Here is a 16,341-nt window from a genome sequence, read left to right on the forward strand (position 1 = left end):
TGAAGAACACGTGGAGGGTTAGCAACAGGGGAGTGCGGGGGGAAGAGAGGGGAAAAAGGTACAGAGACTAAGTAGCATAGAAGTAGCAAGAGAAAAGGAGGCAGTTACCTACAAAAGAGTTACCATCAGACTGTCAGCTGATTACTCCAGAGAGACCTTACAGGCAAGAAGGGGCTGGAAAGAGGTATTCCAAATCATGAAAGGCAAGGACCTACATCCAAGATTGCTCTATCCAGCAAAGCTTTCATTTAGAATGGAAGGGCAGATAAAGTGCTTCTCAGATAAGGTCAAGTTCAAGGAGTTCATAATCACCAAGCCCTTATTATATGAAATGTTAAAGGGATTTATCTAAGAAAAAGAAGATTAAAATACGTACAGTAAAATGACAACAAACTCACAATTATTAACAACTACACCTAAAACAAAAACAAAAACAAGCTGAGCAAACAATAGAATAACAGAACCACATAAATGGAGGTCACATGGAAGGTTATCAACAGGAGAGTGTGAGGGGATGAGAGGGGAAAAAGGTACAGTGACTAAGTAGCATAGATGGTAGGTAGAAAATAGGGGGAGGGTAAGAATGTGGGAAATGTATGGGAAATGTAGGAGCCAAAGAACTTGTATGTATGACCCATGGACATGAACTAAAGTGGGGGAATGTGTATGAGAGGGGGTGTGCAGGGTGGAGGGCTGTGAAGGGGGAAAAATGAGACAACTGTAATAGCATAATCAATAAAATATATTTAAGTAAATAAAATCTTTCAAAAAGGGAGAGAGACATAATCACACTTAGATTTTTATAGCTCACTCCATGGCAAAAGAATTGGGAGCAGAAGGTGAATTAGGAGATCTGTGATACCCAGAGCAGAGGATGGCTGTGGTACAGTAGGATGGAATTAATAGAGACCCCCCTGTTTGGAGAGTCTACAGCGTTTGCCTGTGGATGGTGAAGAAAAGGGGGGGCACAAGGGTGGTACATAAATTTGTAAATTGAGCCAGTGAGTAGGCAGTGACACTATTTTCTGAGATTGGGGTGATATGAAATGTTTAAATCTGCTCTGCTCGTATTAAGCCAGATGGAGGATGTGTCAAGGAGAGAGTTGGCTTAATGGAGTAAGTCTGAGTCGGGATGCAAGATTTGAGAGTATTTTCAGTGCTGAGAGCTTTACCCTGCTTTCTTATGGAATGCTTTCCCAGAGTAGCCAAGAGATCATTTTATTTACTTTTATTAAAGAAAATTTAAATTACTTTATTGATACACAAAAAGCTATACATAATTAATGAATGCAACTTGATGAGTTTACAGATAAATATATATTGGTCTGCAAACTCATCAAGTATACATTACCACAAATATGCCGCAAACGTATTTATCAACTCCAAAAGTTTTCCCAAACCCTCTATTTCTTCTTGTTATTTTAATTATTTGTGATAAGAACACTTAACATATACAAGTCAAACAATATTCACCTGGGAAATTTACACCCCTGGATTAGGCTAGGGAGCTGTTTAAATTGCCTGAAAGAGATCATCTTAAAACATAAACATCCCTGCTTCAAACTGCAAAGTACAAGGTGCTTTCTTACTGTATTTAAAAGTGCTAATCCCATTAGTGGATAAGGCCCCTTATGAGCTGTGTGTTTCATATGCCATCATGCTCTGGGGTTTAGAGGTGAAACTAAGGTTCAGAGCTTAAATGACTGGCCAAATACAGCCAAGAACTATGGCATTTGAGTCAAAACTGCATATCAGGCTTTGTCTGTCACACTCCTTGAGTCCTAAGGCCTTTGAGAATGAAATAATAGCCAGAGGGGTGGGGGAGGGGACAGTGTGGAGGAGGGTGTTCAGGAACTACTACAAAATGGACTACTAAGTGGAGGGTGAAAGCAAGGAAGGGACGAGGGTTTGGCTGGGGTCAGGGAGGGGTGGGGAGAAAATGCAGACAACTGTAATCGAACAAAAATAAAGTAATTTTTTTAAAAGAAAGAAACCAAGTGAAATACATAGAACTCAGCACAGCACGTGCCACAGAACCCATGAAGGACAGTTGTCAAAATGCACAGGGCACTGTCATTTAGAGCTACATCAAATTAAAAAGCTTCTGCACAGCTAAAGAAACCACCATCAAAATGAAAAGGAAATCGATTGTATGTGAGAACATACTTGCCAACAGTACATTGGACAAGGGTTTAATCCCCAAAATATATAAAGAATTTATATGACTCAACACCAGGAAGACAAGTAATCCAATTAAAAAATGGGCAAAGGACCTGAACAAACACTTCTCCAAAGAGGACATACAGATGGCCAACAGACATGTGGAAAAAATGCTCAACATCACTAGCCATCAGAGAGATGCAAATTAAAATCACAATGAGATATCACCTCACACCAGCCAAAATGGCTATCATCAATAAATCAACAAACAAGAAGTGCTGTTGAGTATGTCGAGAAAAGGGAACCCTAGTGCACTGTTGATGCACTAGGGAATGCAGACTGGTACAGCCACTGTGGAAAACAGTATGGAATTCCCTCAAAAAATTAAAAAGGGAACTACTATTTGACCTAGCAATTCCACTTCTGGAAGTATATCCTAAGAATCCTTAAACCTTAATTCAAAGGAAACTATGCACCACTATGTTCATAACAGCACTATTTACAATAGCGAAGAGTTGAAAGCAGCTTAAATGACAATCAATAGATGAAAAGATAAAAAAGCTGTGGTACATTTACACAATGGAATACTACGCAGCTGTAAAAAAGGAAGGCATTCTTACCTATTGCAACAGCATGGATGGAAGTGGAGATTATTATGCTAAGTGAAATAAGCCAATTGGTGAAAGACAGATACTATAGAATCTCACTTATCAGTGTAATGTAATGAACAAAAAAACTAATGAGCAAAATAGAACCAGAGGCATGGAAACATGGAACAGACTGATAGCTATAAGAGGAAAGGGAGGAGGTAGGGACTGGCTGAAAGAAGCTGAAGGGATTAGTTAAAGAACATATATAAATAACCCATGGAGATGGAAAGTGGTGTGGGGATTGGCTGTGAGAGTAGGTATGGGCTGGATGGAGTAAAGCAAAGGGAGAAAATTGGGACAACTATAATAGCATGAACAATAAAATATTTTTAAAAAATAAAAATAAAACAGAAGAACAGGAATGTGTAAAAGACCTATTGTTACCTACACTTGGAAGACATTAGGACTTGCTGGTTATTCAAATATTGTTGGCTTTTTAGATACAGTTAAGTGTTTGGCTCATGACAGGTAATTAATTCCCAGAGCATGAAAACTGTGACTTTATAAGTCAGAATGTTAAATTATCTTTGTTTGAGCATTTGCCACATGTCAGATACTATTTAAACTCTATGCACACCCATAGTGTGAGCAGTTTTTACTAGCACCCATTTTAAGATAAAGAAGGTAAAAGAATGAGAGTTCACTGAAGCAGAAGTGAGATTAAGGCCTAATTTGCTCCTCTACAAAACCCACCCTTGTAACTGGTTTGCTGCTGAACATTAATGGCTCTCCCTACTTTTGGGGCTTTCTGGGATGTGGCCAATGTCCTCATGAATGTTGTCTACTACAGTTATCATAACCTTTGCTGCTGTGTTCAGTAACTGCAGATCACCTCTTTTTTAGAATGGAATGTATTGCCTCCCCTAGATTTGTGCCCATAGAAGTATCATTTCAACCTATACCCCTGTGTGGCTTCTTTGGTCTGCTCTCGTATAACAGGACCTTTAGCCCAGGAGCTGTAGCACCCTGGAGTGGCATGCTGAGTGTGATTGTCAGAGAAAGGTTCAGGATGGTTACTGGACTTTTGCTTACATTCCTTTGTACTTCTCTGAGCAATAGAGGGAGGTGGAGCTTGAGACAGAGTGGGTACAAAATGAGAAAACCTCCAATGTCTTAACTATGCCACGTTACCCCTAAAATGTGTGTGTGCAGGTAGACACATACCCTGAGGAATTAAATGTGTAAAGAACACACACATACACCCTGAGTGATGGGGGAGCTGTGACAATTACAAATTATTAAGATGCTTTCTATGCCTTCCTATGAGAAAGTAATGTGGAAATTATATACATATTTTTATGCCTCTTGGGTATGTTGTTATAGTGAATACTATCCATCGCACGTGGTGGGAAAGTGGAAAATCAACAATGTTGAAACATCCCTCTCCATTCCTCCCACTTCCAAACACTCCCACCTCTACAACCCAGTTTTCTCACTAGTGTGTGCTATCTCTATAATCCTTGTGGACCAGGCATAGTGAGCAAGTGACAGTCTCTTGGTACTTTGATCTCCTCAATCTGTAATAAGAATGCCATCCAACCTAAGTCATCAGGAGATTGAGACAAATGATCTCTAGATTATACAAGTACTATAAAACATTAGAACGATTAAATTTTTCTTGACTAGATGGTGTCGTGTTTGCTATTATTCCATCCTCCCCCCTCCCTACTTGCCTCCCCTCTGCCAGTGATCTGGGGATGGAAACATTGTCTGTATCTTTTTCTTCAGATAGCCAGAACTTTAGGACATTATATGTAGACACTCCTGAGCAATCCAGGGCAGTTCTCAATTAGGGGTTGATATTGCACCCATCCCTCACCCAGGAGACATTTTGCAGTATCTGAAGGTATTTTTAAAAAATATTTTACTTATTTATTTTTTAAAGAGAGGGGAAGGGAAAGAGAAAGAGTAGGAGAGAAACATCAATGTGTGGCTGCCTCCCATGCATCCCCCGCTGGGAACCGGCCTGCAACCCAGGCATGTGCCCTGACTGGGAATCGAACCGGCGACTCTCTGCTTCACAGACCCATGCAAAATCCACTGAGCTACACCAGCCAGGGCTGAAGGTATTTTTGATTGTCATGACTCTGTGTATTTGGGTGGGGGTGCTGCTGGCATCTAGTAAATAGAGACCAGGGATGCTGTTCAACATTCTACAATGCACAGGATGGCCCTCACAGCACAGAATTATCTGGGCCCAAATATCAATAGTTCCAAGGTTGAGAAATCCCGATTTAGGCAAATGAGAATGAAGAGTATTAGGTCAAGTAGCAGCATAGCTAGTTTGGGGTGGGGCTGGGATTGACCAGGTGTGCACCAGAGCAACCAGTTACACAGGTGGCATCTAAATAACATAGACTTTCACATCTGTGAAATACTTCAGGTTTTCAAAGCACTTTTACATTTGTTACCACCTGTGACCTTTCATAATAGTGCTGTGAAGTCCTACTGTTCTCATCTTCATGCCCACTTTCAACTGGCAGAAGAGGAAACCGGGCTAACAGGTAAGTCATTTACTGAAGGTCTCAGAGCTAGCTAGTGACTAAGCCATGACAGTTTCATCACCAGCATAACCTTTGCTCTCTGTTGCCCATTGTTAAATCAGAAGTGACAAGGCTGAAACACTGGGAAAGTGGACTGTGCCACCATCAGGAGTCAGAGGTCCTTGCAGCCTGGGGACATAATTTGCTTTCCAAAGCTCAAGGCCCCATGCACATTCTTATAGTCCCTGTGCTTTGAGCTCCGTTTGGGAATATCTAACAACCAGAAGAAGGAAATGACGTTTCTGAAAGAAAGTGCTTCATTTTGGAGCCAGTAGAGGACACTCACAACCAGGCAATGTAATGCTGACCCAGCTCTGGAAAAAGTGTTAGACTTGCACTTCTTTTTTCTTCGTTGTGTGCATATCTACAAGTAGTTTTGTTAAAATGCAGATTTTGAATCTGTAGGTCTGGAGCAGGACCTTTGTTTCTGTACTGCTTACGGAAGCCTTCTAGATAAAGCTTTCCACAGATCACACTTTGAAGGACAAGGCAATGGGCACCCTAGCCAATTCTCCCCTTGTAGATGGCACAGCTGAGGCCCAGAGAGGGAAAATGGCTTCTCTGTGCTCTAAGTCTGCAGTGCCAGGGCTGGAACCCACATCTCCTGCACTCTGTACTTGCTTTCTGACATCCTCTCCTGCCCCTCTGATCCTCAGCAGAGTTAAGGAGGAGAGTACTGGGGTATGAGTGAGAAATAAGATGCTACCATCTGCCTTGAATGAAGCTTCTTTGATCTACATTTTTTGGTCAAATCACTTTTCTTGTAGAAGAACCAGTGGAAATTCAAAGATGAACAGAACCAAAATCTGGTCCTCTTGGGCCTTGAGGGAGCCAAGGCAAAGTCAATTTGTTAACAAAAGGTATTATACAAATCTGGCTATTTATTAATCCAAAGAAGAGCTTACATATAACTTTGTGTGTTCTTATAGATACAAATTATAGTCATAGCCTTTTTCCTAAAAATAAAATTTCTTTAAGCTTAAATCAATTTGGATGCTTTTACCTACAAACAGAATGCATTCCTTTATAAGAACTCTGAACAGCTCATTAAACATGAAATACAGAGGCAAGTGGTCCCAGGGTTGGTTAATGAAACACAGTGTTATAGTAGTTAGTTACTAACAAAGAAAGGGAGCAAAGGAAATCAGACTAAACCCTAATTAAATAGGAAGGAGCTCTAGGCATCCAAGTGGGCAGGGAAGATCTGCTTTCCAGTCTCCACAGGGGACAACCAGCCAGTTCCCTCAGATTAATGAAGGGAGGTAAATACTGAGGGGGAAATTCTGCTGAGACATGCACAGTATAAGCCAGATAACAAAGCACAACTATGAGGCCTGTGCAGCAGAAGCAACAATGGCAACCATAAAGGAGAGGAGTCTAGCCTGGGAAAATCTGGGAAATATACTGAATAGGATAAGGGCACAAAATCCCTGTAGATCCAGGAAAGGGATTGGATAGGGGGAGGCACCAGCACAGCCCCAGAAAGAATCAGGAAAAAGAGATTGGATAGCTTGAAAGAATGCCTGCTCCCTCCCAAGCCCAAGGAAATATAATCAAAGCTTAACAAGGCCTAAGGCACTCTCTCTCTTTATCTCTCTCTCTCTCTCTCTTTCTCCAGCAGCCATGTTGGCCTAACTGCAGTGCTGCTCATGAACTGGATAAGAACAGAGACTAAGCTGGACTACTGGAGCCTCGGATGCTCAGAAGCATTTTACATATATGTTAAATTCTTTAACTTTTAGACAGGGGGAAGGGAGAAAGAAAGAGAGGGAGAGAAGCATCAATGTGTGGTTGCCTCTTGTGTACCTGCTACTGGAGACCTGGGCTGCAACCCAGGCATGTGCTCTGATTGGGAATCAAACCAGCAACCTTTTAGTTTGCAGGCCTGCACTGAATCCATTGAGCCACACCAGCCAGGGCTGCATTCTTTGTTTCTTTTTAAAATATATTTTATTGATTATGCTATTATAGTTGTCTCACCCACTCACCATGTTTATTCCTCTCCACTCTGCACACCCCGTCCCACCTGCACCACCTTTCCTGTCATGTCCATGGGTCATACATGTAAATTCTTTGGCTTCTCCATTTCCCACACTATTCTTAACCTCCCCCTGTCTATTTTCTACCTACCATTTATGTTACTTATTCCCCATACCTTTTCCTCCTCTCTTCCCCTCCCACTTCCCCACTGATAACCCTCCATGTGATCTCCATTTCTATGATTCTGTTCCTATTCTAGTTGTTTACTTAGTTTGTTTATGTTTTTAGGTTCATTTGTTAATAGTTATGAGTTTGTTGTCATTTTAGTGTTCACAGTTTTGATCTTCTTTTTCTAAAATACGTCCCTTTAACATTTTACATAATAAGGGCTTGATGATGATGAACTCCTTTAACTTGACCTTATCTGGGAAGCATTTTATCTGCCCTTCCATTTGGTGAATAGAGTAATCTTGGGTGTAGGTCCTTGCCTTTCATGATTCTGAGTACTTTGTTTCAGCCCCTTCTTTTTTTTGGGGGGAGGGCTTATACAACAACAGGAATTTATTGCTCACAGTTTTGGAGGCTAGAAATGCAAGATCAGGGCACCAGCATGGTCCAGTAGTGACAAAAGCCCTTTTTCGAGTTGCAGACAGCTGTATCTTGTAGCATAATGTGGCAGACCCTTCTTGCCTACAAGGTTTCTTTTGAGAAATCAGCTAATAGTCTTATGGGAACTCCTTTGTAGGTAACTCTCTCCTCTCCTCTTGCTGCTTTTAAGATTCTCTCTTTACACTTAAACTTGAGTAACTTAATTATGTGTTTAGATGTTTTTCTTCTTGGATCCAACTTCTTTGGGACTCTGAGCTTCCTGGACTTCTTGGAAGTTTATTTTCTTTCCCAGATTGGGGAAGTTCTCCTTATTTTTTTTCAGGTAAGTTTTCAATTTCTTGCTCTTCCTCTTCTCCTTCTGGCAGCCCTATAATTTGGATGTGGGAATGTTTAAAGTTTTTCTGGAGGTCCCTAACCATCTCCTGATTTTTTTGAATTCTTGTTTCTTCATTCTGTTCTGGTTGACTGTTTTTTCCTTCTGATTCAAACCATTGATTTTAGTCTCAGTTTCCTTCCCATCACTGTTGATTCCTTGTACATTTTTCTTTATTTCACTTTTCATAGCCTTCACTTTTTCCTCTATTTTGCAAGCATAATCAACCGATTCTGTTTGTTTTTTATTTCTGACTGATCTTTTTTTTATGGTTTCTATGTCTTTTTTTTTTTGCTGTTGAGTATTCTTATAATCATTACTCTAAACTCTCTATCTGGTAAATTGCTTGCTTTCATTTCATCTTTTCTTCTCTTGGAGAGTTCTCTGGTTCTTTCATTTGGGATCTGTTTCTTTGACTTCCCACCTTAGTTTGTTAAACCACTCAGTTTTATACCCTTAAGCTGTAATGAGCAGCCCAACTTTAGCACCACAGGATGGAACATAGTAATTTCCTGTGAACATAGCATTCCTGAGAGGGGTGCCCTGCTTGAGAAAGATGGCTCCTGCAGTATGAGGAATGACTCAGCAAAGGGATTCTGACAGCTCTTGCTTCAGTCTCTCTAGAGCCACCAACCTCAGACTTTTCTTAAGCATCTCTAGTCCACTCTTCCCTCTCTCTCCTGGATCCCAGGGTAAGTGGCTGCAAATGATATTTTGTGTGTTGGCCTTTTAAGAGGCTGTCTGTGTCTCCAGCCATTTCTCCCTGGCAGTGGGAAACCCTGCTGCTGCTTTTCACAACTGGATATTATCTGGATTCCTTTCCCTTGGAGATCCCAGCTTAGGGTTTAGGCTCTACACTTCTCAGGGGAAACTCCCCAACCTTTGAAATATTCCTCTGGAACTCCAGCTGCCAACCTTGAGAGCCCAGCCAGGCTTCTTGCACCTCCTCTGCACTCTCTACCTGTCTTGTTGTGGTGAAGTGGTTTCTTCTGTCTGTCTGTGGTATCAAGTCTTCTATCCAGCTAGTGTTCAGTTGGTTATTCAGGACTATTTTCTACAATTTAATTGTAATTCCAGATTGGTCCTGGGAGGAGGTTAGTGTAGCTTCTACTTACTCCTCCACCATTTTGGATCTCCCCTTGCAAAAGGGGATTGTTAACAATGAATTTAGATGTTGGTTCTTGAGTTTGACTAAGAAGAAACTCAGAATCAAGAACTCTAATGCAAAAGACAGTTTATTTAGAGAAAGAAAGTCCCAGAGGCAGAAGAAGTAAGTCAGCTTGGCTGCATGGACTCAAGAAAAAAATTGTAGAGGCAAAGAAAAAGTCCTTGGGATTTAAGAGAAAGAAAGTGTTACAGAACCAGCCAGTGGTATTCCAGAACAGTAGTGGGGTTTGATTGCTTGCCACTAAGGGGCATGACTCCAGAAACAACAGTTAGGTGAGAAAGGAAAGTGGTTGTTTTTTTAAAGGCTATACAGTTTTAGAATAATGGCAAATTTCTGCCATTAAGTCCTGCTCCCTTTAAAAAAACCCAAAATAAATAGCCCTGCTGCCCTCTGCCAAGCCAGATAAGTTTCAGAATATGATATGGAAAAGTACTGGCCTCCAAGAAATGCAAAAGTCTGCCACTCAGCAGTCCCAGTCAGAGTTCAGCTCCAGGCATCTCTTATGAATCTGTGTACACCTGCCTGAGTCCATCTTGCAGCACCAATTTCTCTCTTCTGGAGTGGCATTTTCTCTGGCCATCAGCTAACCAGTGTGTTTGTGTGCTTGGCCAGGCAGGCCACCTGCAGTGCCACCAGCTCCATCACCCTCTTGTGTGGGAGGGGTGCTAAGGCTGTTTCCAAACTGCATAGTCTCCAGGGATCTGCCAAGTCTCAGGGCCTTCGGTTCCCTGCAGCTGACCAGGTTAGCCAGGAGAATGGCAAAAAGCTTACTAAAGAAATGTTTCCCAGCATGCTACATTTTAAGGGCTTAGCTCAGAAATTCCTGTGCAACTTAACATCCAGCTCTTCCTATAGTGCATCAGTGTCCACAATTTTTGTCAGTTCCCCAGTGTCTTTGACACTCTTTTGGCTTCCATTTTTAGTAAGGGCAAAAGTTTCCTGGCCATGTAGAGGCACACAAGTGACTGTTTGTTCAGGGTGGGGTGTCCAGCCACCACAGCTCATGCAGGTACTGTTTGAGCTCCCCACCCCCAGCTATTGTTACAAGTGACGTGACCGCTGGCATATTTGCACAGTCATGTTGCCTTTGTTTACAGTTTGCCTCAGGCAGCAGCCTCCTTCCTCAACTCCACCCTTTGGGGGTCTTTAATCTGCTGCCTCAGCACCCTTCTTCGGGTGGGAAGGTGCTGGCTCTTGCCAGATCTGAGGTCCCTTGTTTTCCAGTGATCTCTGGTCTAACCTAAACCCATTACAAAAATAAAGGTATGCACCGGGGAGAGAAGGTGTGAATATGAGAGAGAGAGAGAGAATATGAACACTGGGTCCCCTGTCTTAATTTTATTTTCTGTTTTCTAAAGGTGGGAGGTGTATTTTTATTTTTTCTTTATTTGTTTAAAGATTGTATTTATTTTTGAGAGAGAGGGGAAGGAAGAAACAAAGAGTGGAAGAGAAAACTTCCATTGGTTGCCACTCTCATGTGCCCCATACAGGACCAAACCCACAACCCAGGCATGTGCCCTGACTGGAGTTGAACTCACAAACTTTTGATTTATGGGATGACATTCCAACAAACTGAGCCACACTGGTCAGGGCTTTATTTTATTTTTTTAACTCTCACTTGAGGATATTTATTGACTTTAGAAGAGGAAGGGGGAGAGAGAGATAGAGACATTGTTATGAGAACAAAGCATTAATCAATTGCCTCCTTTATGTGCCTTGACCTGGATTTGAACCTGCAACTTTTTGATGTACAGGATGACACTCCAAACAACGGAGCCAAAAGCAGGGATTTTAGGGGAGAACTCAGGGGAAGATCCCAATAGACTATTCATCAGCATTCCAAGTGTGTCCTTTCAGAGTAATAGTCTCTACCACATTAGTCACCACAGTTGGTCCTAATGCCAGCCATGGTGTTGTTCTGTCTGGTTTTGCTGCTTTTCTGGGCCTGGAGCTGAAATACAACTGAGGCCTAAATGTCATCTCTAGTTTGACTAATACTCTGTCTCTGTGTTCAACAGAACTGAGGCTTTATTCCTACAATTATTTGATGTGGATCAGAACCTTATAGTCCTGAGGGCTTAATGTTTAAGGGAGTGGTCATGCAAAGACTTGTATGGGAGTCACATGAGGCTATTCTCTGGCCCCACTTGTCCCTCCTCTAAGGGGGTCTAAACTGCATAACTAGTGACATTCTGGGGGAGGAAAGGTCACTGTAGAAGTAAGGTCCTAGCTTATAATAGTTTTCTCTAGTTTTGTCCATTGCTAGGCACCTGGGAGTTTCCACCCTGGTGACATTCTATATTTAGCTTATTGTTGCTACTGTGTTCCTGCCACTGTAACTGCCTACTTCATCAGAATTACTCTAACTCTCGAGAGGTAGGTTATCAAAGATGCAAAAAGACAATAGACTGGCTCAGTTTAAGTAAAGATTGACCTATGTCAAGGACAATAGCAGCCTAAGACATGGACTACCTACCATGATTCACTTTTAGTTAAGAAGTTTACATTTAGACCCTTCTATGTAGTTAGTTTGGCCACTTAGTGTGTGAGGCCCACCATGCAGGCCTTCCCTGAGCTTGTCAGGCTTAGCATGTCTCCCCTTTATTATCCATAATGGTTATATTGATATTTAGATGGCCCCCTGCTGACTGAGCAGCTCATACACCAATGCCCTGGCTATCCCGTTGAACACTCACATGCTTGCAAAATAGGTTTTTATCTCATTTTACATATATGGAATAGGCTCAGAGGATGTTCCATCTGCTCAAGGTCAAATAATGAGAAAGACATAGATTCAGAATCCCAGCTCAGCTATTGTTTTAGAGCCCCTACACATTCCATAAAACTGCCTGAAGCAGCAGGATGGGGCAGGGAGGAAAAGTTCATTAGAGGGGGCTTGCCAAGGCACACAAGTTTATTCTTAACCCTGCCACCTCCATTGAACTTCCTAGTAGAATAGAATTCCAAATGCCCTTCATCTACCTCCTGGCACCTGGATGACGATTACAGCCCATTGCTACTGATAAGGGAGATTGCAAACTTTAGTTTGGATAAGAAGGCAGCCTTTTAGGATTTGAGCTCACTGTGTTCCCACATGGTCCCTCAGATAAGACTGCCTCCCCCATGTACCTTCAGAAGTTGAGAGTGGGGTTTTAATCAACAGCCCATTATACTTTGTCTAGGCAGCCATGCCAACAAGTATTCATCCCAGCCAGTCCTTCACAGCCAGCTTGGCTTTCCTCTTATAGACGTGCCTCAGCATTTGTGGTAAACACATCAGGACTGAGTCCTGCTTTAGGGCAGCCTTGAGGTCCAGGTCACCTTGATCCGGTGACTATACAAAGAGACCAACTTGTGAATGAGATAGGGCTCAAGATTCTTATTAGGAAAATTAGCATTTCTAGCAAGTGTTTTTCAAGTTGTGGGTAGTGACCCATTAGAGGGTATATTAGCCTTCTATTTCTACCGTAACAAATAACACAAAGTTAAAGGGTTAAAACATTCTTTTACAATTCTAGAAGTTGGAGTCAAAATGGAGCAGCAAGGCACATCCCTTCTGAAGGCTTTAGGGGATAATCTACTTCCTGGCCTCCCCCAACAGTTAGAGTTGCCCATATTCATTGGTTTGTCACATCACTGTGACTTCTGCTTTCTGATCCTTGTTCCTGTTTTGTAAGGATCCTTGTGACTGGGCCCACTTAGATAATCTCCCCATGTTAAGACCTCAAGCCACATCTTCAAAATCCACTTGGGGCCAGGAAAAGCGAAGAATATTTACTTTATGGGAATTAGGGTGTGGACATTTTGGGAGTGGTCATTAATCAGCCTACCACACTGGGACAGAAAGCCAGGTAAGGACTAACACTTTTTAAAATTCCCACTTAAAAAAAGTACAACACATGCAATATTTCTGATTCTAGTGGTTAACATTAACATTATGTAGTCACACAGGAAATTTTAAGTTGAAGGCTCTTTCATGTTGTATCACTAGCAGAATGATTTATTCCCTTATAAAGAAATGCCCAGAGAATGGTTTTGAGATGACTTGAAATTTTCACCCTTACTCTGGAAAGACCAGACCTCTCACAGCTGTCCCCTTCCTCCATTTATGTAGTTGAAATTTACCACATGAATCCAACAAGAGGATTTAGAATGAAAGGATATATTGGAAGACAAGACCAAAGATTCAACAGTAAAGACCTATAGTGTCACATGATAATTAAGTATATATAATATTCCTTCACAAGATGAATGTAATCAGAACAGCCTGGTACTGGCATAAAAACAGACAAATGGACCAATGGAAAAGAACAGAAAGCCCAGATATAAACCCAAGTCTCTACAGTCAATTAATATTTGACAAAGTGAGCAGCAACATAAAATGAAGTAAAAATAGCCTCTTCAACAAATGGTGCTGGGAGAGCTGGACAGCTACATACAAAAACATGAAACTCGAGCACCAACTTACACCATACACAAAAATAAATTTAAAGTGGATAAAAGACTTAAATATAAGCTGTGACATCATAAAAGTCCTAGAGGAGAACATAGGTGGGAAAATCTCAGATATTTCATTCAGCAATATTTTTACTGATATGTCCCCTAGGGCAAGGGAGGTAAAGGAAAGAACAAATGGGATCTCATCAAAATAAAAAGCTTCTGCATGGCTAAAGAAAACAGTATTAAAATAAAAAGACAACCAACCACAAGGGAAAACATAGTTGCCAATGATACCTCAGACAAGGTTTTGATCTCCAAAATATATAAAGAACTCACATGACTCCACTATAAGAAGACAGGCAACCCAATTAAATAATGGGCAAAGGACTTGAACAGACTTCTCCAAGGAGGGCACACAGAGGGCCCAGAGACATATGAAAAGATGATCAGCATCGGTAGCTATCAGAGAGTTGCAAATTAAAACCACAATGAGATACCACTTTACATTGGTCAGAATGGCCATCATAAACAAAGCAACAAGCAGCAAGGGTTGGAGAGGTTGTGGAGAAATGGGAACCTTAGTGCACTGTTGGTGAGATTTCAGACTGGTACAACCTCTATGGAAAACAGTATGGAATTTTCTCAGAAAACTAAAAATGGATCTGCCTTTTGACCCAGCAATTTCTCTGCTAGGATTATATCCTAAGAACCCTGAAACACCAATCCAAAAGAACCTATGCACCCCAATGTTCATAGCAGCACAATTTACAATAGCCAAGAGTTAGAAGCAACCTAGGTGCCCATTCGTAAATGAATGGATCAAGACACTATGGTGCATTTATACAATGGAATTCAATGCAGCAGAAAGAAGTAGCTCCTATCCTTTGCAACAGCATGGATGGAACTCGAAAGCATTATGCTTAGTGAAATAAGGCAGGTAGTGAAAGACAAATACCATATGATCTCCCCTTTAACAGGAACCTATACAACAAAGGAACCAAACAAGCAAAATATAAGCAAAGACACTGAAATTGAGAACAGACTAACAGTGACCAGAAGGGAGAGGAGTGAATTTTAGGGAAAAAGAGTGAATGGTTTGCAGGAACAAGTATGAAGGACACATGGACAATAATGTGTGTGTGTGGGGGGGTGGAAATGGGAGGGAGGTGGGGATGACTGGAGGTAAGAGGCAGAAAACTACTTGAACAACAATGAAAATAAAAATTAAAAAAGAAAAATTAAAGAAAAGAAGAAAAAAAAGGACAAATACCACATGATCTCACCTTTAACTGGAACATAATCAACAAAAGAAATGAAAGAAACAAAATATAACCAGAGTCATTAAATTTAAGAACAATGTAACAATAGCCAGAGGGGAGAGGGGAGGGGACAGTGGGGGGCAGGGGACAGAGGGGAGAGGGGAGGGGACAGTGGGGGGCAGGGAACAGTGGGGAGAAGGGTTTTCAGGCACTAGTACGAAGGGCACATGGGAAAAACCAAGGGCCACAGTGGAAGCAAGGGAGGGAGGTGGGTTTGGAGAGGGTGGGGAGAAAATACAGACAACTGTAATTGAATAACAATAAAATAATTTAAATTAAAAAAGAAAACAAGACTAACAACTCACAGTTGAGGGTGAAAAGAGTCTACAAAACATTAAAGAATTCCATATTGGTATTTCTACCTCGCCACCATGAACAAAGATTTAAAAACTTTATAATTTTTTTCTTAGCAAAAATTCTAATTTAGATCCAGAGGTTTTTTTAGATGAAGGGTACAATAAATTTATTTGTTTGATATCTTGAATGTGGTAAGTTAAGAGCTACGTAGAGTGTGAAGCAGACAATGATCACATGGATGATATATAGCTACAGCTTGGCATAAGATGGGCACCCACAGGAAAGAGCCACAGGAGGCAGTAATGAAGGTATAGGAGTGGAAAAGTGGCTCTCCAGGCTCTGCTGAAAGGCTGGTGCTCAGCTGGAGAGTCTTTATTAGACTAGGGATGTTGTAATTGCACCTGAGAAAACTAGAACCTTATAGTATTCCTTACATTCTTCCAAAAGAGATTTCTGGCCTTTAATTGGATTTGGAGCTCAGGGGATAAGTAGCTAAATCCCTTTAAGTTCTCAGGGAAAGTTGTCTACTTATTTGAAAGAGTAATGCTGAGTTAGGAAATATTTCCTAAATAGGATGCTAGCTTGTTTCTGCCTTGGAAACACCTGTTTTCCAGTCCCTTACAGAGAAGATAAATTATGCCAAAGGTTAAGGGTGACTTCCTGTTCCCAATCCCCATCTTGTAAATATGAATAGAAGAGTAAAAGGCATTGGAGTCACCTAAATGCACCCCCAGAGGTGGGCTGTACCTAATCCTCATTGTTGATTGAATTCTCTGGCACTGACAGTTTTGAAGGTGGGAGT

Source organism: Sturnira hondurensis, unplaced genomic scaffold (genome assembly GCF_014824575.4).
Source record: "Sturnira hondurensis isolate 20B ecotype Veracruz unplaced genomic scaffold, ASM1482457v3 Scaffold0006805, whole genome shotgun sequence".
Classification (NCBI taxonomy): Eukaryota; Metazoa; Chordata; class Mammalia; order Chiroptera; family Phyllostomidae; genus Sturnira; species Sturnira hondurensis.